Source organism: Ambystoma mexicanum, chromosome 6q, assembly GCF_040938575.1.
Source record: "Ambystoma mexicanum isolate Mex_15411 chromosome 6q, UKY_AmexF1_1, whole genome shotgun sequence".
In the NCBI taxonomy this organism is placed as follows: domain Eukaryota; kingdom Metazoa; phylum Chordata; class Amphibia; order Caudata; family Ambystomatidae; genus Ambystoma; species Ambystoma mexicanum.
The window spans coordinates 713,348,402-713,372,696 of record NC_090937.1 but is presented as its reverse complement, the minus strand read 5'-3'; the positions used below and the strand labels follow the sequence as shown (position 1 = coordinate 713,372,696).

Below are 24,295 nucleotides of genomic sequence, written 5' to 3'. Positions count from 1 at the left end.
GCTTTTTTTTACCAGTAAATAAATAAATCACCTGTGGATGCTACACCCATACTAACATGGCTGAAAGGAAGATACTGAAAGAAAAAATCTCAGAAAACTGAAAAGAACAGCTGAATCACTATGGAAGAATAACCCTACATTAATCAATAAGGATACTTTTATTGCATCCTCCTTCAATTACAAGGTTGCCATTGTTCAAGCTAAAAAAGATCATTTCAATGAACGCATTTCTAATGCTAAGTCTAGTACAAAGGAACTATTCAACATCTTGAAAGAGTTGGAATCTCCTGCCCCGCTTCCTGATACCTGTATTAAAGACACCCTATGGTGCACCAATATACAGAACGCATTACAAGACAAAATATCCTTGCTTCAAAAGAAAATAGAAACTAAAAAAAGCCTTATATCTGACTCTGACCCTAGCCTCGACGCTTACAGAGCCACCAGGAATGACCTGCGGCAATTCAACTTCACTCCCCTTACTATCAAAGAAGTTGAACCCATTATTCTGAAACTCAAACCTTCCAACTGCCATGGAGACACTTGCCCACCCCCTCTCATTAAGGAGGCTACGAAAGAACTAGCCCCTTTCATCACAGCCATCATCAATGCTTCCTTTATATCTAGCATAGTACCACCAACCTAAAAGACGCTTGGGTACTCCCATTGCTAAAGAAACCTTCACTAGACCCCAACAGCCCGTGTAACTACAGACCGATTACAACGGTTCCCTTCTTGTTAAAAATGTTTGGAGCGCGCAGCTTATCTACAGATACAGCGACACCTTGAATCTAATAATCTGCTAGGACTAACAATCTGGTTTCTGAACCAGACATGGGACAAAACAGCGCTTATTGACCTAAAGACCCAAATCCAGACACTGAAAGACAAGGGTAAACTAGCCTTGCTTCTCTTACTTGACTTATCAGCGGCATTCTATTTGGTGGACCATGACATCCTATGTAAACACTTTTAAACCACTGCACATTTTTCGGACCAAGCCAAGGGTTGGATTAAGTCCTTTCTCAACAATAGATCCACGAGGGTCTTTGTACCTTCAGCATCCACTTTACCTACTCCAGTTACATGTGGGGTACCTCAGGAATCTTGTGTGTCCCCCCTACTCTCTATAATGTGTTCACCAAGCCCCTCTTTGATAAACTTGATTATCTGGGAGTCATATACACAAACTACGCTGATGACACCGAGATACTCATACCGATCACCGGCGATCACATTATAGACAGTAAGAACCTTAATGACATCTACAGCATTATACAAGCTTGGATGGCGACACATGGACTCGTGCCTAAATGATGAGAAGACCGAGTTGCTTCTACTAGGGTCCTCCACCAAACTGAACAAACATAGGGGCAACTTTCAACTCCTTCAACATCGATGGTAATTCATTTTAAAAAGACAAACAAATGCATTGGCGTCATCCACAGCACATACATGCAAGACCAGCACAGCCTGCCGCCCTTCTCTGACAACACCTAACTGCATCATAATAACTAGAGCATTAGTATTATCTAAGCTTGATTATTGCAATGTACTATATCTTGGAACCTCTCAACATAACCTCAATAAAATTCAAGTTATGCAAAAATAATATCAGAGCAGCACTAAACATTCTGAGAAAACATATTTCTGCAACCAGGCAAGCAATCAATTGGTTTAACATTAAGCAAAGAATTGACCTCAAAACACTGTCCCTTACACATAAATGCTTAGCCAACGAAGCGCATATCTAACTGTCTAGTACTATTAGCCGACAATCATCTACCCGACCCACCAGATCAGCCCAATCACACTGTGTCACCATTCCACACTTTAAATAACAACGTGCGGGAGGGCTTAGCGTCCCAGTCCTAGCGGCTAAGAAATAGAGTGCATTACCAGTCCCCCTGAGAGAGGAACCTTCATTCCCATTCTTCCGAAAAAAAGTAAAAACCTGGCTACATGAGCAAGACCTCATCAGGGACGCATAAACATGCAAGCACATAGTCTTTATCCGCTGTATATATGTAACTTGTAGATATAGAATTAGCCTAGCCTCCCTTGGATTTACTGATGTATTCATCTTCTGAATGTAACTTAATATTATTGGATGTACAATTGTAAATTTTTGTATGCAACTATGTTGATATATTTTGTCTGCCGGTTTGATTGTAACATGTACGAATAGCGCCCAGATGCCTCCGGGCTGGGTTTGAGCTATATAAATAAATAAGCTAAACTAAAATGCTAAAATTACTCACTGGTTCTCCCATTACAAAGAGTCCTTCTCTTCCTCGCGCCAGTCCCTATTTGAGCTGTCAATCTCCTGAGACAGGCAACCCCTTGCATATCAAAATCAAAATACATTATTGGTGACACATGATCTCTCCCCCAGGGACACCTCACTATGTCACTGCTTACCCACAATTACACCTGTCCATACCATAGCAGTGAACCCCTAGGCTATATCACTCACAGGGTGTTGGGGAGGGTGAACCCAGGATTGGAACGAGACGAAAAGGACTGAATAATTGGGGAAGCGGGCAGTAATTTTTCTTGTCATTAGCACTTTCTTCCTCTTACTCATCCAAGTCCTTATCATGTGAGGACTAAAAAAAGTATATGGGGATAATACACATTAATATTACTCTAGACACATCATGCTGCAAATTTATCAAGACCATTTATTGAGAAACACAGTCATTTAACCAGACTGAACTGTTGAACCAAAGGAGTACCTATATAGTTTATAGTAGTTGTTTAAATGATAAGATGTTACACAAGTGGCGATTCTGGAAAAGGCCCTTCAAGGAAACAGCTTTAAATGCGGTCTGCAAGGGCAACATGGCCATTGTCAATCCTTCCTAAATCCCGAGGTTGAGGGAGGTAGATTTTAGCAACCTTCTGAAAATCAGAGCAGGGAGAACTAGGTCCTCATCAAGATGGATATCGGGGAGGATCTTGGGTTTTGAAAAGGAGATTTCCCCCAGTTCATCTATTCCACGGGTGAATGCCATGGCGATTAGAAATAGACATACATGTCAGAAGGTTCATTGGGATCCCTTTCAGACGCTCAAGAGAGGAGCCAAAAGGGCCTTTGGCACCAGGGGGAGATCCCAATTGGTGAAGGGGTAACATATCTTATTAAACCTAAGAGATGTCAGGGTTTCCACATGGGTAATGGAAAACCAGGAGCCATGGAAGGCTCCGAGGGCCACTAGCTGTGCCTTTAAGGTGGAGGATGCAAGACCCATTCCAGATAGCTCCCGTACTTATTCCAACAGCTGAACTGGTTAGCAGGTGGGTGGTCCGAGACTGGATCTTTTGCACCAGGTCGAGCTTTGAAAGTGGAAGAGCACCTGGACCCATTTATGGCTGATCCCAATTTTACCCTTTGAGCAACCAGGCAGACTGCTGGAGTCATCTCAGGGTGGGGAAAGGGGTTTGGGCCCTAACAGGAAAGGGATGGAACTGCTGCTGGATGTTGAAGGGGGAACCAATGTTTACTTGCCCAACAGGACCAAGACGGCTCTGGCCACCGGTCCCTTTACGAACCAGTACTTCTGAATGAGAGGAAGAGGAGGAAATGCAAAGAAAAGTCACAGGCCACAAGGATGTAAGGGCAGCTCAAGGCAAGGGGATCCTGAGATAGTGGCATGTGCCTCAGCAGAAGAACATCTAGGTTTGATGCAAACAGATCCATCCACCTCGAGGGGCTGAACACTTGTTACAGGTCACCCTGAATGTTGTGAATTTCAGGGAGTACTCCACTGAGGCGGGGAAGGCTATTCTGAGGGTAACCAGGGATATAAAAGCTGTTGAAGTTCATTCATTTAAGGACAGGAACAATGTATAGGACTAAAAATGAAAACGTTTTTTAACTTAATTACGAGAGAATGGGAAAGTATTCTTTTTTTGTTAACATGTTTTATTTATACATAACTATGCAAATAAATAAATATCTGCTTTGGTATTCTCGACCCCCAGGGTGTAAGTGAGTAGATTGGCTATCACCCAGCACAATATCCCAAGGCAACTATTGTAGTAAGTGGAACCATTTGCCCCCTTGTCAAGTAATAAAGAATGCGTTCATAAGGTTGTCTGTGTGTACCATGACCACCCAGCCCATAAGCTTTGAAGATACAGCCAGAAGGACCTTCAGAATGCCTCTCGAATTCAAAGATATCCTTCCTAATTCATCAGTCCACTTACCCTGTACTGAGTAGGACCCCAGCGTCATACCCATTCCAAGTGACTGCAGTGGTTCGAAAGGGAATCCTTGAAGATGTTTCTACCTGAGCCATCATGCAAGACATTCCCTGAGGTGTTACTCTGATCTTTTCAGAAAAAAACAATTAGGCAACACCCCAGTCATCTAGGTAAGGAGATGGTTTACCTTCTAGTGGCTGTTTAGTGGCTGCTTAACATTGCTGCCAAGGCGGCCAGAACCTTTGAAAACACCCTTCCTGTGGATCGCAGGCCAAAGGGAAGCGGCTGTAACTGGCAATTGTCCGTCACCACTGCACATTTCAGAAATCCACTGTGCCTCAGAAAGATGCAGCGTGGAAGTAGGCATCCATGAAGTCAATGGATGTCACAAATTGACCTTGTGATACCATCTTCAAAAGGGTCTAGTTGATAAACCTGTTAACCTTCAGTCCTAGGATGCAATGCCACTCCCCTGAAGTCTGTCACTGTTACTTGATCTCTCTTCTGCCTTTGACACGGTCAACCCTGCTATCCTGCTCAACCGTCTCTGTGATAACCTGGGTTACACCGATCAGACCCTGCCATGGCTGACCTCTTTCCTCTCCGATCGACCCTCCCAAGTGCAACTTGGGTCCTTCCTCTATCTCCATCTCTACCTGTGGTGTTCCCCATGGGTCTAACCTCTCTCCCTGGCTGTTCAGCCAATACCTGGCACTTCTTGCCCACTGCATTGCCACTCTCTGCCCCAACTTTCAGTGCTATGCGGATGACAACTCATTTTTAGGCACCCTTCTGCCACCTTCTCCTTCTCTCATCTCCGACTGTCTGTCTGTCCGCCGTCAATGATCTCTGCCTTAATGCCAGTAAGAGCGAGAGTGTCCTCATCGGCACACCTGCTCCCTCCTTTCCTGTCACTCTCTGGCTGGCCTCTCTTGGCCCTCTTCCTGCTCCCACCTGTGAGGCAAAAAACCTTGGGGTCATCTTCGACTCCACACTTTCCTTCTCTCCTCACATCTCTGATGTCTCTAAGAAGTCACACTACCAGCTGAACCCCCACAGAGCCCCAGAAGCTCACTGTCGCCAGAGCTCTGGTTCTCTTTAGGCTGGACTACTGCAACAGCCCCTTTCAAGATCTGCCTGCCTCTACTCTCCACCCTCTGCAACTTAACGAAAACAGGAATGTGAGACTTGTCCTTGGCCTCAAGCCCAGGGATCGTGTCTCTCCAGGACTGAAATCTCTGCATTGGCTCCCAGTGGCGGCAAGGATCAAGTTCAAAACCCTCTGCATTGTACATAAGGTCTTCTGGGGCCTGGGACCTCAGTACTTTCAACTCTCTCTTCCTAAATATCTTTCTTCTCGAGCTCTTCGCTCATCCGCCTCCAACTCCCTTGGGGTTAGTCGCATCTCCAAGCAGCCAGTTGGTGGTAGATCTTTCTTCTGATGGAGCCTCCCTCTGAGCCTCTCTCTGAAACTCGAGGACAACCATCTCCGGTTCCAGAAGCACCTCAAGACCTTCCTCTTTGCTTCTGCTTTCTCTCCTCCTCTCCCCTGCTGATCTCCTGGCTGAATCTGTAATTGCACTGGTTACCTGGCTACCCTCTGATCTCGGGCCCGGGTCCCCTCCCTGCCAGTTGCACACCTGCACTGCCCCCTGGGAAACCTTTGCACTCAGGGACTGTTTCTGCATCCCTACAGCCCCTACTAGCACTTGACACATGATGTCTGCACTTACCCTTCAGCTGGCTGCACCTTTGTCTTCATTTATTGTCTTTATTTACTACTGTTATCCTATGTACTGCACGGCGCCCTCCACCCGCACTTCCCCTTCCCCCCTCACCTGCACTTGCGCAATCTCAATGTCACCTGGCCTAATAGGATCGTTGCCGGTCTTCCCTCCGTTTCCCCTCCCTTGCCTTGTTGCGCCTTGAAACACTTATGTATAGGTGCGTTATAAATGCCATATCATATCATCCGGAAGAGAATCGAGTAAACTCCCTTTCCCCATTTGGACCTGGAGACAGGACTGATAGCCTCTTACTGTAGGAGCTTCTGAACCCCTTAGTGATAGATGCCTGAGATTATTGGGCCATGGAGTGATCACCAGACAGGAAAATGAAAGTTTACAAGATAACGCTCTCAAAACTTGCTGTGGCCAACATCTCCTACTACTTCTTCCCAGGCTTTGTTGAAGCGGCGGAGGCAGCACCACCCAGATGCTGATGACTCGTGGGGATCTGCCACCTAGAGAGTCGGGAGATTGAAGAGGCTGTGTAGATATTTACATTAGGCATGAAGAACTCTATTCTGTGAAGTCTGCACCGCAATAAACTTCCAGGAGCCTGGCACGATTGCCTGGACTGATAGCTATGGAGAATCTTTACAAGGGAAAGGAGGGACTTAAAAAGTATTGTCATGATGCCATCCTCCATACAATGTTTAAGCAGCTTGTTAATTTGTGACTCAAACTGTTCTGGCCTATGATGGGGAGGCAGAGCAGGATGGCCCTCTGTGAGCCCCTACCCCGACCCCCATTCCATGACCTGAGCCGAACTTGCTCTTGACTTGCAGCACTGACATCCTCAAGCCTACTGCTCTAATAATGTTGAGGAAATACCGGATATCAGCATAACCTCCTTCTCAATATTTCTAGTAAGTCACAGCAATCTTGTCCATCTTAAAGGATAACAACTGTGACATGTAGGCAAAGTATATAGCTACCGCTGGTATGATATAACATGCTCTCTTGGCCCTCTTGAACACTGTCGCCACTCTCTTATTCACCTGGTCTGATAGGAGCAGATATCACCTTAACTACTCGGGTGTGCTCTGCGAAGGATGGAAGGGTGTAATCTACTTTGAGGCAACAAGGAAACTCTTCTCTAAAGTCCCAAAGTGGGTAGAGTTAAGCTGGTCCTCTTGAGATAGCAGTTTTCTCTCTATCTCGCACAGGCAGCCCTGTTTTAAGGACTGGAACGCATCCGGAATATTATTGACAGCTGGAGTGGGTCAAAAACTCAAGTTATGTTGGTCGCCACGTCTTCTACTATTTCCTTTCTGAGGAATTCCACAGGTATCTCTCCCTCATCTTCAGTCCCTCAAACCCTTTCGGGCTGCGAGTCTGATGGTAGTGCCGCTGGTATTTCTTGTTGTGGGGGTGGAAGTTGTAGGAGAGGAAGCACAATGTCAATGGCGCCATCTACAGTATCCTCGATGACTGCTCTTAATTCGTCAGAAGACACTGATGGAGGAATCAGGTAGAGTACCAGGTAAGTTGAGAATCTACCGTCTAGGGAGAACTAGAGCACCTCTTCTGGGGCTTCCCCTATGTAAAGATTATGTGCAGCATCTTCTGTCACTCTTGCGCCTCCCTTCCCTACATATTGAGCAGGAGCGTGACCTACAGATCCTTCTATACCCGGCCATGAGGGGAAACCTAGGATCCATTCTACATTTTTCATGGATGATCTGTGCACTTCCAGCATCTGCTAGAGTTGTGCACACAATGTGAGCACAATGCTCAGAACAATTAGGAAAATGTTCTTCAGATTTGTACTATCACATGTGCCTAGAATAGGGTGACCATATTTTCAAAAACAAGAACAGGGATGATTTTGCAAAGTAAATAAAATAGACATAAAAGAAGGACATGTTGGGTAGGCCATTGATAGATATATGACTGACCAGAAAGGCTAACCTAACAGAATAATCAGTAGATCAAAGTTCTCTTAATATAAACTTATTGCTTTCACACAAAACTACTGCGCCACGTTATGCCTTTTCAGAGTCTGGTTTTATAGTTCAAAAGATTATAAACCGCCCTTTTTATTGACACGTGTTTCAGCTTCAAAAGAGCCTTTCTCAAAATAGGACATATGTTCAATTAATTGGGTGCTAAAAAGGGCGCTTCATAATCTTTTGAACTATAAAACCACAGACTCTGAAAATGAATAACGTGTGGCGCAGTTGTTGTGTGAAAGCAATAAGTATATACTTAACCACAGAGGTGGGGCATTGGTTCCTCCGAATCTTTTCACAACGACGCAACACTTTCATACTGGAGATACAACAGGTCGCAGGGTCTAAGAAGTTGTAAGCCCTAGAAAAAAAAAAAGTAAACATTTTCCGTCTCTTAACATAAGCAAGATTTAAATATTTTAAACTTTTGGTGTTGTTTCAGGAATATTACAACTATTCAAAACGCATTTTGAAGGTTTTAAACATTTTAGGTCTCTTTGTGCAGAGTGCTCGACTGCACTAAAGATAACTTTGGATGGGGACGCTAACGAAGCTACGGGTGTTCATCAATTACGTCCCCTCTCTATACTACAGCTTCCTTCAAATCAATGGCCCTCATTACGAGTCTGCCAGACTCACCTTACTGTTACCGGTGCCCGATATCCCGGTGTTATCAGGATATTACGGGTGCCGGCAACAGCGTTAAGTTCCCATTCCATGGAGTCCAATAGGACTCCATGGAATGGGCTTGCCCCCATCACCGGCACCGGTAATAGCGGTGCTGGTGATAGGGTAAATTCTTTGCCAGTAGGGGCTCAACTCACGGCAGGTCAGGCCAGCCGGTAGCTCACTGCCCCTACCGGTAAAGTCAGAGTTTGGCGGTTCGGTAAAAAGGCCGGATCCGGTATTACTGGCCGTTTTACTGGCATGGTTTCCAGGACCGGGTCACTCATAATAAGGGCCAATGTCTTTTAACCGTGGTTTAATTTTATTTTTTGGAGCCATCTGACCTTCTGTTAGCAGTTACATTATGCTTCTGTTTGCATGTTGACACCAAGCTGCAGCTGCCAACTGATCTGCACCCACCATTTACCAGAGAAGTTCCTTGATAATATTGATTCAAAGACTTCATAAATCTGGGACATTTGCAGACGATTGTTGGGCCGGGGGCATGTTAAAAAGTCTGGTCACCCTAGCATAACAGGAACTGAGCGCTTTCACCTGCCAAACTGCTGTGTTATTTGTTGTGCTGAGCTCTGCCATCTCTGTTTTCCACATTCTGCTCCACCCCAATCCTCACTCCTAAACTGTACCCAGGCAGCAACCCAAACTATATTATGATGTTGATAATTAAAAGACCTGCTCACCCGTATGACTGAGAATGGCCATGGGGTAGAGGAGTTCAAGGAGCGACCCTCGAGCAGTGCCTGCTAAACAAGAGTCACCATATCTCCCGAATTCCACCCATACAATATCCACATGCAAGCAGGTCCTGTGTCAATCTGTATAAAAGAAAGAACAGAAAACATTAGTCCTATTTACCTGCTAGCCCATCACCTTGTCAGAAGACAGGAGCACAATTGGTGCAATTTCAGTTAAGCACTGGCTGTGTACCCTCCCTGCCTTAGGGGAGGAGTCAAAGGTAACCAAAAAAAAAAATATATAAAAGGTTTTCATTTGATATGCAAGTGGTTGGACACGGCCATCGCTGTTGGATCCAGATCCTGGGGGTGGACCAGTGTGGGAGGATCACCTGGATGGGGGATGGGGGGTCTCCAGGGAGTGGAGGTGGGACACCGAAAGGTTGAGACGCGGTACCCCCTTCCCATTAACACCTGTTCCCCATACTACGCCGCAGGCTATGTAGAAGCTCCACACCCTCCCCTTTTCCGACACAAACACTTTCCTATACTGTGACAGACAACAGACTAACATTCAAGCCGTTTACCTGACATGCCCCAACACCAGGGTTAGGTAGAGTCAGGCAATTGATAATAACTACGCACACCTGATGGCCCTTTCCCTTCCCCACAGGGATAAAAGGCAGAGCACGAAAGTACACTACAAGCAAGGCCAAACGCATGAGGAAGCAGCAATTCCGGACCGGCAATTCAAACTGAGAAGCAAGGCGGCGAGACCGGAGAGGATGACAAGGAGGGAAGTGCTCTTTCCCTTTTCAACCAAGACCCACAAAGCCTCTGTGGCAAGAATCATAAGACCAGGATATACAGCTGGTGTGTGGTGTAACAGATGTCAACGGTGCATGGGGGCCTCCCACATCGATAACCCAGACGGGGAGGCACGCTTGCTACCGTGGTACCGTCCTGGACTCCAGAGGCAAGACAAGCCGACGGGTTCAGCACCGCCAGTGAGTCAGAGAGAGCTAATAGCAAACCGAACAGTGGTGAGTCTGAGGTTTGCGAACGGCAACATTGTGTGATCTTTTAAACAAAGATTGAAAGAAAGTCCATTGAAGGACCAGCTGCAGAGTGGTCAAGCGATATGTGGGTGCTCATTCGAAAGACTCTGGCTGGTCCCCATTGTTGAAACTATAAGTACCAGCAGGCTCTAGGAGAGGCCGGAGCGAGGTGTCAGAGGGGTCATACAAGAGTCGAGTCAAACCCCTTGTACAATTGAAAGTCTCCAACACATTGACAAGAAGGAGAGCAAAGGGAAGTGAATCCTGCATTATGAGAAAGCAAATTGAACTGTGTGTTTGGCAAACGTGAACCCGGCTGAGGGATGCCTGCGAGTCAAGGTGAATCGGAATACACCCATGAACATTGTGTCGACAAGAAGGTTGTTTGCAGTGCCTGGTTGTTTAAAAAGACATTGAGACGCCTGAATGTTACATTGTGAATGAAAGGGCGTAGTGAACCCGACGGAGGGAGGCCCACGTTGTACGTGGGATCGGAGGCCGGCAGACAGGCATCCTAAGGCGAAGAATAATCACCCCATGAAGATTTATTGAAGGCCCTTTTTTTTGTTACTTGTAACACATCGGGTCCTCTGAGGCAAGAGACTTTGTGTGAAAGAGACTTCGCCACAGAAGGCCCTGATATTTTGCAACCAAACTGTAACCTCGTGCTGGAGAGGCCCAGGAGTGTGCTGTGCTTAAAAGTCCCGCCTTGTACCATGCTAAAAACGTGGGGAAGGGAGACCGCAGCCATACCATCCTGACTTATCATTTTTGAGAACACTTCTTTCTTTTCTGATGAACATTATCCCACACTATTTTGTAACTTAGCGGTAAGGATTGGCAAAAGGTTTTTTAGTATAGGCCCTTTTTATTTGACAAGACGCCACTAGGACTGCCTTACTATTATTTGATGATCGTAGCTTGGTCCCATCTTAGATTTAGGTTTAGATTAGGGGTTTATCTCACCCATTATACAGTTTAATAAACACCCTTGAACTGTGATCACTTGTGTCTGTCTTTACTGTTGCCACCATAAGTTCCTTACACCTCCCATTTCTAGTCACCCACCGCCTGTCATCTCTCTGCAAATCCTTCTTCCGACCGCCACAGCAGCCACCTCATGTGAGGCTAGGGAGGTGAGCCCGCTATGCAAGACCCTCTATTGGGGTCTGGTCAATTGGGACTTCACTGGGAGTGACTCCCCTCTTGGGGACAAGGACTCCCATTTCACGACAGAACTCCCAGTCCAAACCACTCTTTCTGCCTACATGGATGTTGGAAAGACTTTGCCATCTCCTGTAATGACTATATTCAACAATAGACCAACCAGCGCTTAATAGTATGGTCTGACAACTTGGCAGTGATTCAAGTGGTCAACATGCATTCGGCGCATTGCCCAGCAACACTAAGTTTGCTATGGCACATGGTGAAGGTGGGCCTCAAAATAAACACTGCCATAAAAGCGCGCCATATCCCCGAGGTACATAACGTTGCAGCTGATGCACTTTCTCGTTCGCAGACGGCATGTTTTTGGAAGGTCCACCCAGAGGCCCAGGCAGTGAAACCGTTCACCAACCACCTTTGGAGCTTAGTGAGCTGGGGAAAGGCCTGAGGGAGCTGGCATCACTGGCCTTATCGGTACAAACTAGAGACAGATATAGCAAGAATTTTAGCACCTTCTTGCAGGCAACCAAGGACACGTGGTCGGATGACTGGGGCCTCAATGTACAGAGATTCTTGCTGTGGGCCAGGGACCCACAGAAGGCGAAGTCCTGGGTGGCGGCCCATCTCAGCGCTATCGCATTCCACGGCCAGCTGGCGGGGACCAAACAAGGCGATTTTTGGTGAGGGCGGCTCTGAAGGGGTGGGAAAAGGAGGGGCCCCACTCCTCAAGGACGACAGGCGACCCATCCATTTTGACCTGTTGAAAAGGATCATTTCAGTGTTAGGGTTTGTGTGTTACTCTTGGTACGAATACATTCTGTTCAAGGCTAAGGAAGATCCGGATCAAAGGGCACTATTGAAGAGCGACGTGGTCATAGTGAGGGAAGCCTTGCACGTCAAGATAAGGCTGTCCCAAACCAATCAGCAGGCAGGAAGGAGAAGGTAATGGTGCTGGAAATACTGGGGCAGGAGGGTTTTTGCCTGGTGGTGGCTATGTCAACATTCCTTGATGCAAGGGTGGATGGGTCAGCTTACCTTTTTGCTCACAAGCATGGGTCACCCCTCATGCGGTTTCAGTTCAGTTGAGTCTTAGCGGCAATGCTAACAAGGGTCAGGTGCGACTCAGCACTGTATTCCCCCCACTCATTCCGGATAGGGGCAGCCACAACAGCCCGCTGAGAAGGGCTGGGTGAGGTGCTGATAAAAAGCATAGGTAGATGGGAATACGACAAATTAAAATTGTACATCAAAACCGAAGAAAGGCTGCAAGGTCTGGAGTGTAAGGAGGCGAACAGGAGTGAGGGGAACTGGGTAGAGGAGGATGGTAGGGAGGGGGAAATTGGCAAGAACCAAGGGGCAGGGCTAGGGCATTATCAACGACCCACATGGGGGTAACCTGCGTTCATCTCTCCACAGATTGTACCCCGGTATGGGTCGTTAGTCACCCGTTTGTGGACAGAGTAGCAGAAAGAGCGAGGAAGGCGAGACGGGATGGCAACATGGGTTTCTCCCAGATGCAAATTCAGTGTATTACCAAAGGACGGTTTCGATGGTGCCAACTATGGGGGACACTCGAGATGGCCGTACGGCAACGCAGCCCACCCAATATCTTAGTACTGCACATGGGGTGCAAAAACCTGGCGTCGATGGGAAGAAAGGAACTAAAGGCCACAATGCGGGGGAACTCTTACACAGGTGGGAGGGAGTTCCGAGGTACAGAGGTATTATGGACCGAGATAATCACCAGACAGGAGTGGCGGGGTGCGTCGAGCCACAGGTCCATGGAGACATTGAGGTGAAAGTTGGACTCCAGGATGGGAGCATTCCTAAAAAGTAGGGGCTTGGGCTGGATCAGGCATCCATTGATCACACTGAAAACACTGGGTTACTTTGGGGGTCAGGGGGGGGGGGGAGGGACAGGACCCACTTGTCTGATGTAGGAGTAGCTCTGATGATCATGGAGTTGAGAGAAGCACTGTCGGGATCAGGGTGTGTATGAACGGGCCACAGGGGGGGGCGAGCCCCCTTCCCCTCTCTCCCCCCCCCCCCCAACGGGCCAATGGGAAAAAGTATAGGAGATTGGGAAAAGAGGCTACACGCCACCGGACAAGTACGGAGGGCACTCCCGATGGCATCAACGATGGGATGAATGTGAACGTGAGTGTTTAGCGGGGCTATGCAGAATTTCATTGACCCGGGGCAATCCATGACCTGCGTTCTGGGGGGGAACTCTCTGCCGCAGGTAACCAGCAGAGAGTAATGGCAGTATCACAGGTCGATCCCAAAAGAAGTACTGACAGATCCCAAAGGGGACTGCGCAGCCAATAGCTTAGAAGTATCGGCATTCAGCAGTACTAGACTCACGAGAGGCCCTGAAAAGGGGGGAGGGGCTAGGGGGCTTGGAGTCCTTCCAACTCCAAACGCGGGGGGATGCACGGAAAATGATGGGAGAACAGAAACATGAATATGGGGGTACAGGAATGGTTGGGGAAAGGAAGGAGTGGGGGAATGGAGAAGGAGGGGGGGTGTAAGGAGGAGTTGGTGAAGGATAGAATTGGGGCAAGGGGAAATAACTGGGGTGGGGTGAAGAGTGGGGGACTGAAAGGCATCTGGGGGTTGGGGGGTAAGGACTGTCCAGTCTTGAAGGAATAAGGCGGTTGGCGAAATAACTTGCTGGCGGATGATGGTGAGAACCGAAGGGGGCGGGGGGGGGAGGAACGAGCAACTTGGGGAATAGAAAGAACTGAATAATGGAAACCAAAGGGTGACAGAAAGGGATAATCAAAGGGGGGGAGGTGAAAGCACTGGGGGTGGAAGTTGGGACTCAGGAACGACAGATGGGGTTAGACGAGGAAGGAGGAAGGGGGTCTAGAAGAAGGGATTTAGAACATAGAACGAAAGTAAGTGAACAGTGAAGAAGAGGAAACGAAGAATTAGAAATAGAACCTAGAGGATTAGAAATAACAAGGAATAGAAACAGAATGGAAGAAAAAAACTGTCCCGAAGCAGAATGTTAGAAAGAACAAATGAATAGAAATGGATAGAAGAACGTTCATGAATGAAAAAATCCAATAAAGAAGAATTGAAAAAACTAACAAAAAGTAACAAAGAATGGCCATGGGTAGAGAGGGAATGTGTATGGAGGGACGGGTCTCAACCCGGCAGGGTCCTCCGGACACTGCCAGAGCGGGCGGAGGTGCTTAAGAAGCCACACCCAGCATAGAATAATCCAGAGGTGTGGTGGAGAAATGGATTACCTGGAAGATAACTCCTGGCTTGATGCTAAAATAAAGCTTGCTGTGGCATTGTGACTTCCACCTTTGAAAACGTGTCCTGCCTCTTTATATCAGGGAATCTTTGCGGGGGGGTGTAGGATCAATGAGGTGATGGATGCTGCAACCAGCGGAGGCACAGTTGTGGGCTGCTCCCGCTATGGGGACAGGAACCGCAGGAACACCACCAGACGCAGGAGAACACCAACCCGACTGGGAAGGCGTCCCTGCCCAAACAGCAGCATCCCATATAGCCGTACAGGGCAAAACACAGACGAGCCTGCCATGGAGCCTCAAGGCCCCGCCTCCAGCCTCTGCCCTGCCCATGGGCGGCACCAGGCATGGGCTTGGGAGGGCTGATGCCCTCCCACTTTGAGGTAATAGGCATTACACTGTAGTGACGTCCAGCCCCATTATGGACGTGACGGCATGGCAGCCGCAAAACAAGTGGCAGGGGACAAAGGCCTGCTGAGGTAATATCAATAGACGCCCACAGTGGTCTTCAAACTCTGGCACTCGCTCCCCTGCTAAGGAGCGCACATCCCACATCATGAAGCACCGTCAAAACTAGCAATAGCTGCATTTCATCTGAGCCTGAGGCTCTGTGCAGTGAATGGGCACATTAATGGAAATAAGCACAACCTTAAAGTTTCAGGCTGTGTTTAATTCACGGTTACTGAAGTCAGCAACAAAGACCCCTGAAAGAGGGGCACGCTGCGAAAACGTGGCTGTTAAACAGTGCAAAGAACTGAAAGTAGAGACAACAAATTGGAAAGGGGCTTTGAGGAGGTAAAAGAGCAGGATACAAGTAAAATCACAAAGAAATCAGTAGCCTATGCAGAGGTGAATGGAGAAACAACATGGAAAGGGTGAAGAGTGACAGCCACAGACAAAGGGTTCCATGTGTTAATATCCCTGCAAAAATCTTGCGATACAAAAATATTGCCATATTGCCATATTTTTGCAGCGATATTGAGTCATGGGCCCTGCAGGGGACACCCCGCAACATTTTTAAATGTGCGGGGGACACCCCCGCAACCCCTGCTCCCACAAATTATCTCCCCCAAAAATATTGCCTATGGCGAGACAAATGACAGCAATATTTTTGGTGGGGATAATATGTAGGGATACCACATAAAGGGGCAAAGGACAGAGGAGGGGGGGAGCGAGAGACAGGATGAGAGAAAGAGAGGTGCAGAGAGACAGATGAAACTGAACAGGTGGGGAATTAAGAATGATAGAAGCACTATAATGAGTAGGAGCGAGCACAAAGCATGAGTGAGTGGGAAGGAAGCAAGAGATTGATTGAGTGGAGGGGGACATAAAAGGGAAGGGAAAGAACAAGGTATATAGAAAGACGGGTAGATAGGGAGGGAGTGAGAGACGAGCACACCAGAGAGACGCAGAGCTATAGAGTTTGCACATGTGGTATATAACGCGGTCATCCAGTCCATGCTTTATTTGTTGTCTACTGGGACCGTAATCTTGCTGGGAAGGAAAGCCAGGACTGGATGCCCTACTCATGGACAGCTTGGGGCAACTTCAGTGCTCTGGAAAAGGGGAGTAAGAGAGAAAAAACAAAACATGAGGTGAAAATATAGCAAACCAAAAGGAGGAGAAAGGAGAGAGAAAATGGGTGGGAGAGAAGAGAGAGAACAAAAGAGAGTGAAAGAGAAAGAACATTAGAGATGGTAAGAAAGAACTTGAGGGAGGATGATCCAAGTGACTGTAAGAAAGAGTGAGCGAAGAGACAGAATGGAAGTCGGGGAGAACCAAGAGACTTCATGAGAGGGACAGCTGAATTGTAGGGATAATGGTAAGAAACTAAACAAAATGTAAAGTCCAGGTGGGAGGAAAGGAGTGATGGCAAAGGAACAGGAAAGAGTGACAGACAGAGGACACTAAATAATAAGGGAATGAAGGCGAAAAGTGATCAAGCATGAAAGAGGGGTGGCGGGCGCAGCTTCATCTACATCATTAATAATCTCTTACTAGGTAAAGTGGTCAACCATGAGCTCAAAATAGGAAGTGGACTGGAAGTGGGATATGGGGAGGCCATTTGAGGACAAACAATAGGAGGCAATATGCTCCTACACCAAGGCAGAGTCTCGAAATGCGCAACTAAGCCTAAAACAATACAACATATTACAGAGGACATACCTGAACCCAATAAGGTTTCATAAAAAGAACGCCAAAAGGCCAACAGAATGCTAAGGTGTGAGGAAAGGGACGTTGGGTTTTCTGCATATGTTATGGGAATGCTCAAAGAGAGAAGGAATGATTCTCCCTGGCTTTTCATAAAATCAACCTTCAAGCAACTGGGAATACAACCTGCTAAAATAAAAATCCAAATTAAGGATAACAAGCACCAAAAAAGCAAGCAAAAAAACCACTGTTAAGAACATCACTTCGGATTTAAATAGCACTAACCTCCTGACGATCCACATGCTAAGTGGTGAAACATGTGTTGAGGTTTCAAGTCTTTTGCAATTGAAAATGGTGGAATAATCAATAACTGCATAAGAATGTTAAAATTGAATGTGACAAAGTTCTGATTTACAATAAAAACGTACAAAAATATAACAGGAAACACTGTTGTCATCACTCACGCATGACTTATGAAGATCATAACTCCTTCACTGTATACGAATAACTGTTGGGCAAGCACAACAGTGCATATTTGCTGCAAGCGGAAAAAAGGAAAACCTGAATGATTATTAAAAACTGGCTTAGAAATGGAGTGAATGTTTGCACCATCATTACTTTAAAACTGGTATGGGAAAGCACAAGCTTGAAACTGTTTTGGGAGGCACTTTTGGAAGAGATAAGAAATATGGGGACTGTCTGGATCAACCTAACACTGCTGATGTGCTTACTGGGACAATTCTCTGAGTGTAAGCCCAAAAAACAGCTGTATAGAATGGTTGACTTCGCTATAGGCCTCTTTGCCAGGATCAAGGCTGTGTCATGGTATATAGTCCACGGGGGCCAAGATCGCTGACTGGAAGGAAGACTTACTGATATGTGCCACAGCAGCGTTGTCTGTGTTGATACGACTAGAATTGATATATGAAAATGTAAACATGTCCAATAGAATGGAATAGGCAATATTGCTGGATGGCTTGCTGTACCCTTCCGATGGCAGGCCCCCTTGAATTCACAAATGATTGGTTACTCATATTTGGCTTTGATTGATGGGGGGGGGGGGGAGTTAGACAGATAGCCAGAATGGCTTGATAGTAGATTGTGAAGACTGGATATGGGTTGTTGGCAAGCATATATAAGAGGTGTAACTGAGGGTAGGGCGTGGAATAAATGTCTTCAGATTGTATGTATACTCTTGATAAATGCCATTAAAATAAATGTTAAAATAATGGAAGAGGGAATATGGGAACAGGAAAGGGAGTCAGTAAAAGAACAGACAAGACATCTGAAGGAGGGAGAGAGAGAGAGAGAGAGAGAGAGAAGGGTGATGGAGGAGGGACAGAAAGAACGGAGGAGGGAGTGTGAAGAATTTGGAGATAGTGGAGAGAGTGAGCAGCGGAAGGCGAGTGATGACAGAGTAGAAGGCAGTGTAAATTTAGAATCCAGAACAAAAAAGACATATGTTCTAAGCGTGCCTGTTCCATGCTGTGTAAATTCCATCCTCAGTGATCAGGCTTTGGATATCCCAGCCAGCCACTGGAGATTTTGTCAGGAAAATTAAAACTGACTAATTGTGGTAGCTGCAAGTGTTATGCTCTCAGTAGAGAAGGGTCTGGCATGATCGAAAGGACAGACGAGATTCCTGGTGGGCGAGCCTGCTCGGGTCAAAATGCTGCTTGGAGTTCGACCGTAGTTCAAGCCAATGGGCCCTCGGAACTACCCTGGTCTAAAAGGATGACTTTAGAGACCATCCTGGGGTCATCTGATGATCATCGAACTACACTAGAAGTCATTCCCACATCATCAGACGTCATCACGCTGTTAAAGTCATCAGCAAATATCTCAGAATGGTGGGTGATGATTTGGGGATGAGCTTAGGATGACTTAATGAATATGCTAACATCATCCCCATTTTAGAAAACTCTTTGTTCCTGATGCTTTTAGGATGACCTACTGATCACTTCAAGAGATTGCACGTTTGTCCCTGGTGATTTGGGGATGAGCAGCCGATTACTTCAAGAGCATTGCCATGAAACAGGTTTGTTCTTGATGATTTCGGGATGACTTACTGATTACTTCAGAACAGTAAGTTTGTAGGATGATATGCAGGCCAATACAGATTGTCATTCTGCTTTTGCTTAGTTGCACTTATGCTGAATGATCCCCCACCATGGCAAGGGTAAAGATATGTTGGGCCAAAGTGGAAGCCAGAGGCCTAAACATAGCATGCACCTGTGAGAATCCTTTGCCATCCCAGTCACAAGCAGGCACCCATCACCCTCACAAGCCCCAATGTGGCATGGATAAAGCCTGACACTATGTTGGGCCAAAGTGGAAGAAAGAGGCCTAAACATAGCATGCACCCACTGGGTGAGAATCCTTTGCCATCCCAGTCAAAAGCAGGAACTCAGCACCCTCACAATCAATACATTTCCATGCTGACTTGTTAGGTACAAATTGGTGTAGTCCCACTGTGTGAGACTAAACAACACTTATCTGCTTGGTATTAGGTAGGCCCACCTTTTGGTATAGGTCTGAACTACACAGGTTGGCACTGTGACTGAGCAGCCAGGCCTATCTCAAGAGGGATAACTGTAAGCTGTACAAATGAAATCTGTAAATACAAGTAGCCAAGTAACACTACACTCACGGTTTCAGTTTTAAATAGTTGTTTATTTAATTAACATCAATTTTTAAATAAGCGTGTAATTCATGTAACAATGTAACTATACTTTAAAATTACTTTTCAGAAACAGAGCAAGTTAGTGGATAATCTTTGGATATGCTTCACACACAATTGCTACACCCTGGGGTGGCTTCATTCACAAGGACAGTAATGGCATGTATGTATCACACTAGGTTGCAGAAAGGAAAGGTTTAAAGGAAGGAAAAAGGTTGAACAGGTTCTCAGTATATGTGAGGACAACTAAATCTTCCAATGAAGTCTAGACAAGCCTTTCCCAGCAGTAACAGTCTAAAACAAGTTACTACCTATGAGGGACAAACCATATCAAAGTCAGTGGGCTAGAAGAGTCTGCAGGGTGCCAGGACAGCCAAAGTCAATTTGAAACAGTCTTTTGAGCGCAGGTACTTCTTAGAATCAAAAGGCTTGCACAAGGTTAGAGAGTTTGTAAGAAAATCACTTGTAGGGTCACAAGCTGTGAAAACAGAGTTGGAATCAACTCTAAAAGTAAGCCACTGCAATTCCCAACTGAGAAAAGCAAGGCTACAAGACAGTGAGGTAAATACCCTAAGTCTAAACAGTACCTCTGGTTTGAAGAAGAGTGGTCCAGCTGGCTTCTGTCCTGCTACAGCATTACAGACCCTGTGTTCCTGAGCCGTAGTTGTGGGGACAAGAGGGAGGACATCTGTAGGGCTCCTGCGGTGGTACTTCAGAGGTCATTGGCAGCTACGGGCTCTTTTCGGTTTCAGCGCTTAGTAAACAGCACTGTTGCTGATCTCTGGTACCGGTTGGGCTTCCTTCACTCCTTGGGTCTTTTGATGGGACACTAGCTCTGGGTCGTCCTGCTTCTGGAGGTTCCTTAGGAGACTCCTGAAGCTTCTAGCCGTATTTCAGACATTTCACTCGACTACGGATTACTCGACCCATGGCACTTGGTTCTTGCAGCAATGAAGTAGTACAGCCAGCCAAGGAAGATGGTCCAGTGGAGTTAGTCTCTGGGTTAGTTGGTCGCACTAACCCAAGGGGAGAAGTCGTCCATTCCAAAGCTTCTCTGTCTGAAAAGGGAGTTTCAGTGCAGCAGCAGGACTTCACCAGGCAACTCAAAGGTCCAGGAGGATGCAGCAAGCTTCGTTCATGGTTTCTTCGTCGGGTGTTTCTCCCAGTGGTCGACTCTGCCTCTAGTCCCAAAACCCTCGCTTTTTAAGCAGGTTTCTCCCATTCATGCACAGCCTAGGCTGTCAATGACACATCAGGGTTGCTGTCCTGAAAGGACAGCCAGCCTGCCAGCCATTCAGGACTGGTTGCATTCAGGCATTCCTAGAGACAAAGAACAGGGGAGTTTCCGGATCCTCCCTCACATCCTGTCCTTCCAGACACACTGGAAACAGAGGCAGGCCTCAGGGCTGAAGCGCGCCAAAGGCAAGACAAACAAAGGGCTCTAATCTGTTCGACGCACAGAGTAAAACCCAAGAAAGACCTCACAAACAGAAAATTGCAAAAAAAGAAGACAGGGGCCGTTTTTATAAAATGGTCACCCCTCAGTGCTATACTGCAGCTGGGGCTTCAGCCTGCTGTAGAAAAGCACAATGGTGAGAAAAATTAAACCACTGCCACTAGCCATTTAAAAGTAGGGAGGGCAACATACAAATGTTATATGAGAATGTAGGATAAGGAACTACTAGGTAACCCCCCAGCACTCCACTTAAGATGGTGTGTGCTGGACCCACAAAGAGAAAAGGCAAGTAAAGTCAATTTCACTTTACTATTCTTGGGAACAGAAGTTTACACAAGAAAAGGTATTGTAAACCTTATGAGAAATCTAAAGGATTTCTCAGTGACACTGCACTGAAGGTGCTGTGTGTCACCATACAAAAAGTAGATGCATATGAGTTTGTCAGACTCCAAAAACAGTGAAAACACATAATCCAAAGGTCAAAACACATGAGGTAGTGGGAAAAGGGTCTCACTCACTCCAGGGTTAAAATTAAAAAGTCCAACAGTCCAGGAAAAGAGCTGGGGGTCTCTAAGGTTGGAGGGAATTAGCACAGAAATGAGAATTCTCCCCAACATCACTGCACCAATATATGGCAGTATTCACATGCACTCCTTCACACATTATCATGTTTGCTTTGCGCAAAATCCAATAAACAACAACCATAACGAAAAGTACCTCCAGGATAAAAAAAACAAAAGAAAAGGATCCAAAAAAGAAAAAAGCAATAAACAAACAGGACCACAAAGTTCCATCAACCGAGGTCTCAACTACCCACAACCTACCAAATACAAGCAACAAGAAACCACAAACAGCAAAGACTAAACCCAAAAGACCATGAAAAACACCAATCGAAAGAGGGCGCCCACTAAGGAACACAACCCACGCATCATGCCTCGCCACAAGAAAGACAAAGAAGTCAGAAAAGACAACAGAAATAATAAAAAATCCCAAACCACTCGGGAAGGCACGGACCAGCATGATCCCACAACCCCAAAAAACTCGACAAACATCTGAGCTGGCCCATGGAGACATACAAATAACAGAGCAAAGACAGACTACAATGCTCGCTACCTGTCCACATACGACAACGTGGTAAACAAAAACAGCACAGCAACAACGAACCGACAGCCAACAAGCTTCATGAATACAGACCCAACCAGGACACAAACGGATGACAACTAATAAACCATCACAACCCGGTCTCCACCATGGACAATACCCCAACCAGAACAACAAACAAATTGGAAACCATCACACTCACTCTACACCCACTATATCACCAAGGCTGGAACAACAGAGGGGTAGCTACCCTATTTACCACCCGGAAACAAACCAACCCCACCATAAACCTTATCGGTCTACTCGATAAAGAGACTGACCAACAAAGAACCACCCCACCCAAAAGACTCAACCGGGAAATACCAACCTGGAACGGAAACCCAACCAACACCACACCGGTCAGAACAAAATACTAACAACACAAAAGGTAAATCCAGCAAACTACACTGCAGCCATCTCAACATTAGATCCATGGCAAACCACTCAACAGAAATAAATGACCTCCTAAGCGAAGGAGACACAGACGTGCTCTTCTTTACTGAAACCTGGCTATCAGATAACTATAAAGCCATCGCGAATGAAGCAATACACGACAATTATAAATTAATACACGCCAACAGAGAAATCCGAAGAGGAGGTGGAATCGCAATTATACACAAAAAACACGCCTGAGCATCTTGAATCATCACAACCAACGCGGAAGACTATGAATCCCTCCAAATCAAGATAGAACTCAACGACCAATCCAACATAGTATTCCTACTGATCTACAAATCATCTTCTTACAACCCCAACTTTGCAACAAAACTAACGGACGAGGCCGCCATGCTATCAACCCACCACAACAACATAGGTGAAAGAGATCCCACGGATACAAACATAGATACAACAGAAGACACACTCACAATTGGATCACCAAGGCCATTAACCAATTAGCACCAGCTAAAACATTCAAAGCAACACCAAAAAAAAACTGGCAGCAAAATGGTTCACAGAAGAACTGAAAAAACATCTAAATAAAACAACTGCAAAATGGAAAGAAAATGGAGAGAACAATACACCAGACAAGACTAAATAAAATACTAAAGACAACTCAAACTGTACAAAGCAACTGTCCTCAAAGCAAAAAATAAATAAATAAATACTACACCACAGAATCGGCAAACAATTCACAGAAAGAACTCCATCACCCCTACACACTTTGTGACAGACACTTACACCAGAGCAGGGTGTGTGTAGTAGCTGCACAGCAGTTACTGCCTCTGCGGGCATTATCATGCGCATGTACAATTATATTTATATAGTCACTTACACCAGAGCAGAGTCTGTGTAGCAGCTGTAAAGCAGTTACTGTCTCCACAAACATTAGCCGGCGCAGGTTATATATAGTCACTTACACCAGTGCAGGGTGTGTGTAGTAGCTGCACAGCAGTTACTGCGTCTGCAAGCATTAGCCGGCGCAGGTATTATATATATATATATATATATATATATATATATATAGTCACTTACACCAGAGCAGGGTCCGTTTAGCAGCTGCACAACAGTTACTGTCTCTGCGAGCATTAGCCTGTGCAGGTATTATTATATGTGCAGTCATTTACACCAGAGCACGGTCTGTGTAGTAGCTGCGCAGCAGTTACTGCATCTGCGAGCATTGCAGAGCCTGAACCCTATCGTAAATAAGCTTCGAGCAGCTACTGTGTGTATAATACCAACAACAGGCTGCTCCGTGTAATTTCAAAACCAGACGTTTAGAAAATCACGTACTTACAATATTTTATTTCAACAAGTGATAAGTATAATACAAGGAATTATAGCTTCAACGTACATTCCTAGAGGTTGCAAAAGGGCTCCTCTTAACAATATAACAACAAAGGGGTGAGAACGTCTAAGTTGATGGATGCTAAAAGAAATGCATACAACATTCATTACAAGAGCTGAATCGCATGCACTCACCTGATGCTGCCTGGAAACTGCGCATGCGCGTTCCCTAAAGAGTAGTTTTCTAGTTCCCATTCGAGAAACGGACCGTAGCAACGCTCGCCTCCACTTCATCACGTGGGCTGCTCCGCATCACGTGGGTTTCAACGTCCGCATCATCACGTGGGCT

The 24,295-nt window shown here is 46.1% G+C and overlaps 1 protein-coding gene across 5 annotated transcripts in view; it reads right to left on the bottom strand.

The window, feature by feature from the left end:
• MMAA (metabolism of cobalamin associated A) overlaps nt 1–24,229 on the bottom strand; it is a 300,742-nt gene extending 276,513 nt beyond the window's left edge. For 2 of the 5 annotated variants that reach the window (XM_069631225.1, XM_069631227.1), the window contains exon 1: nt 9,313–9,465. The gene's annotated coding sequence lies outside the window, so the exon portion shown is untranslated. Of the gene's footprint in view, nt 1–9,312; nt 9,467–24,141 lie in introns of those variants that run through there. The other 3 variants (XR_011282256.1, XM_069631226.1, XM_069631228.1) reach the window with 3 other exon arrangements.
• Nucleotides 24,230–24,295: the final 66 nt, after the last annotated feature.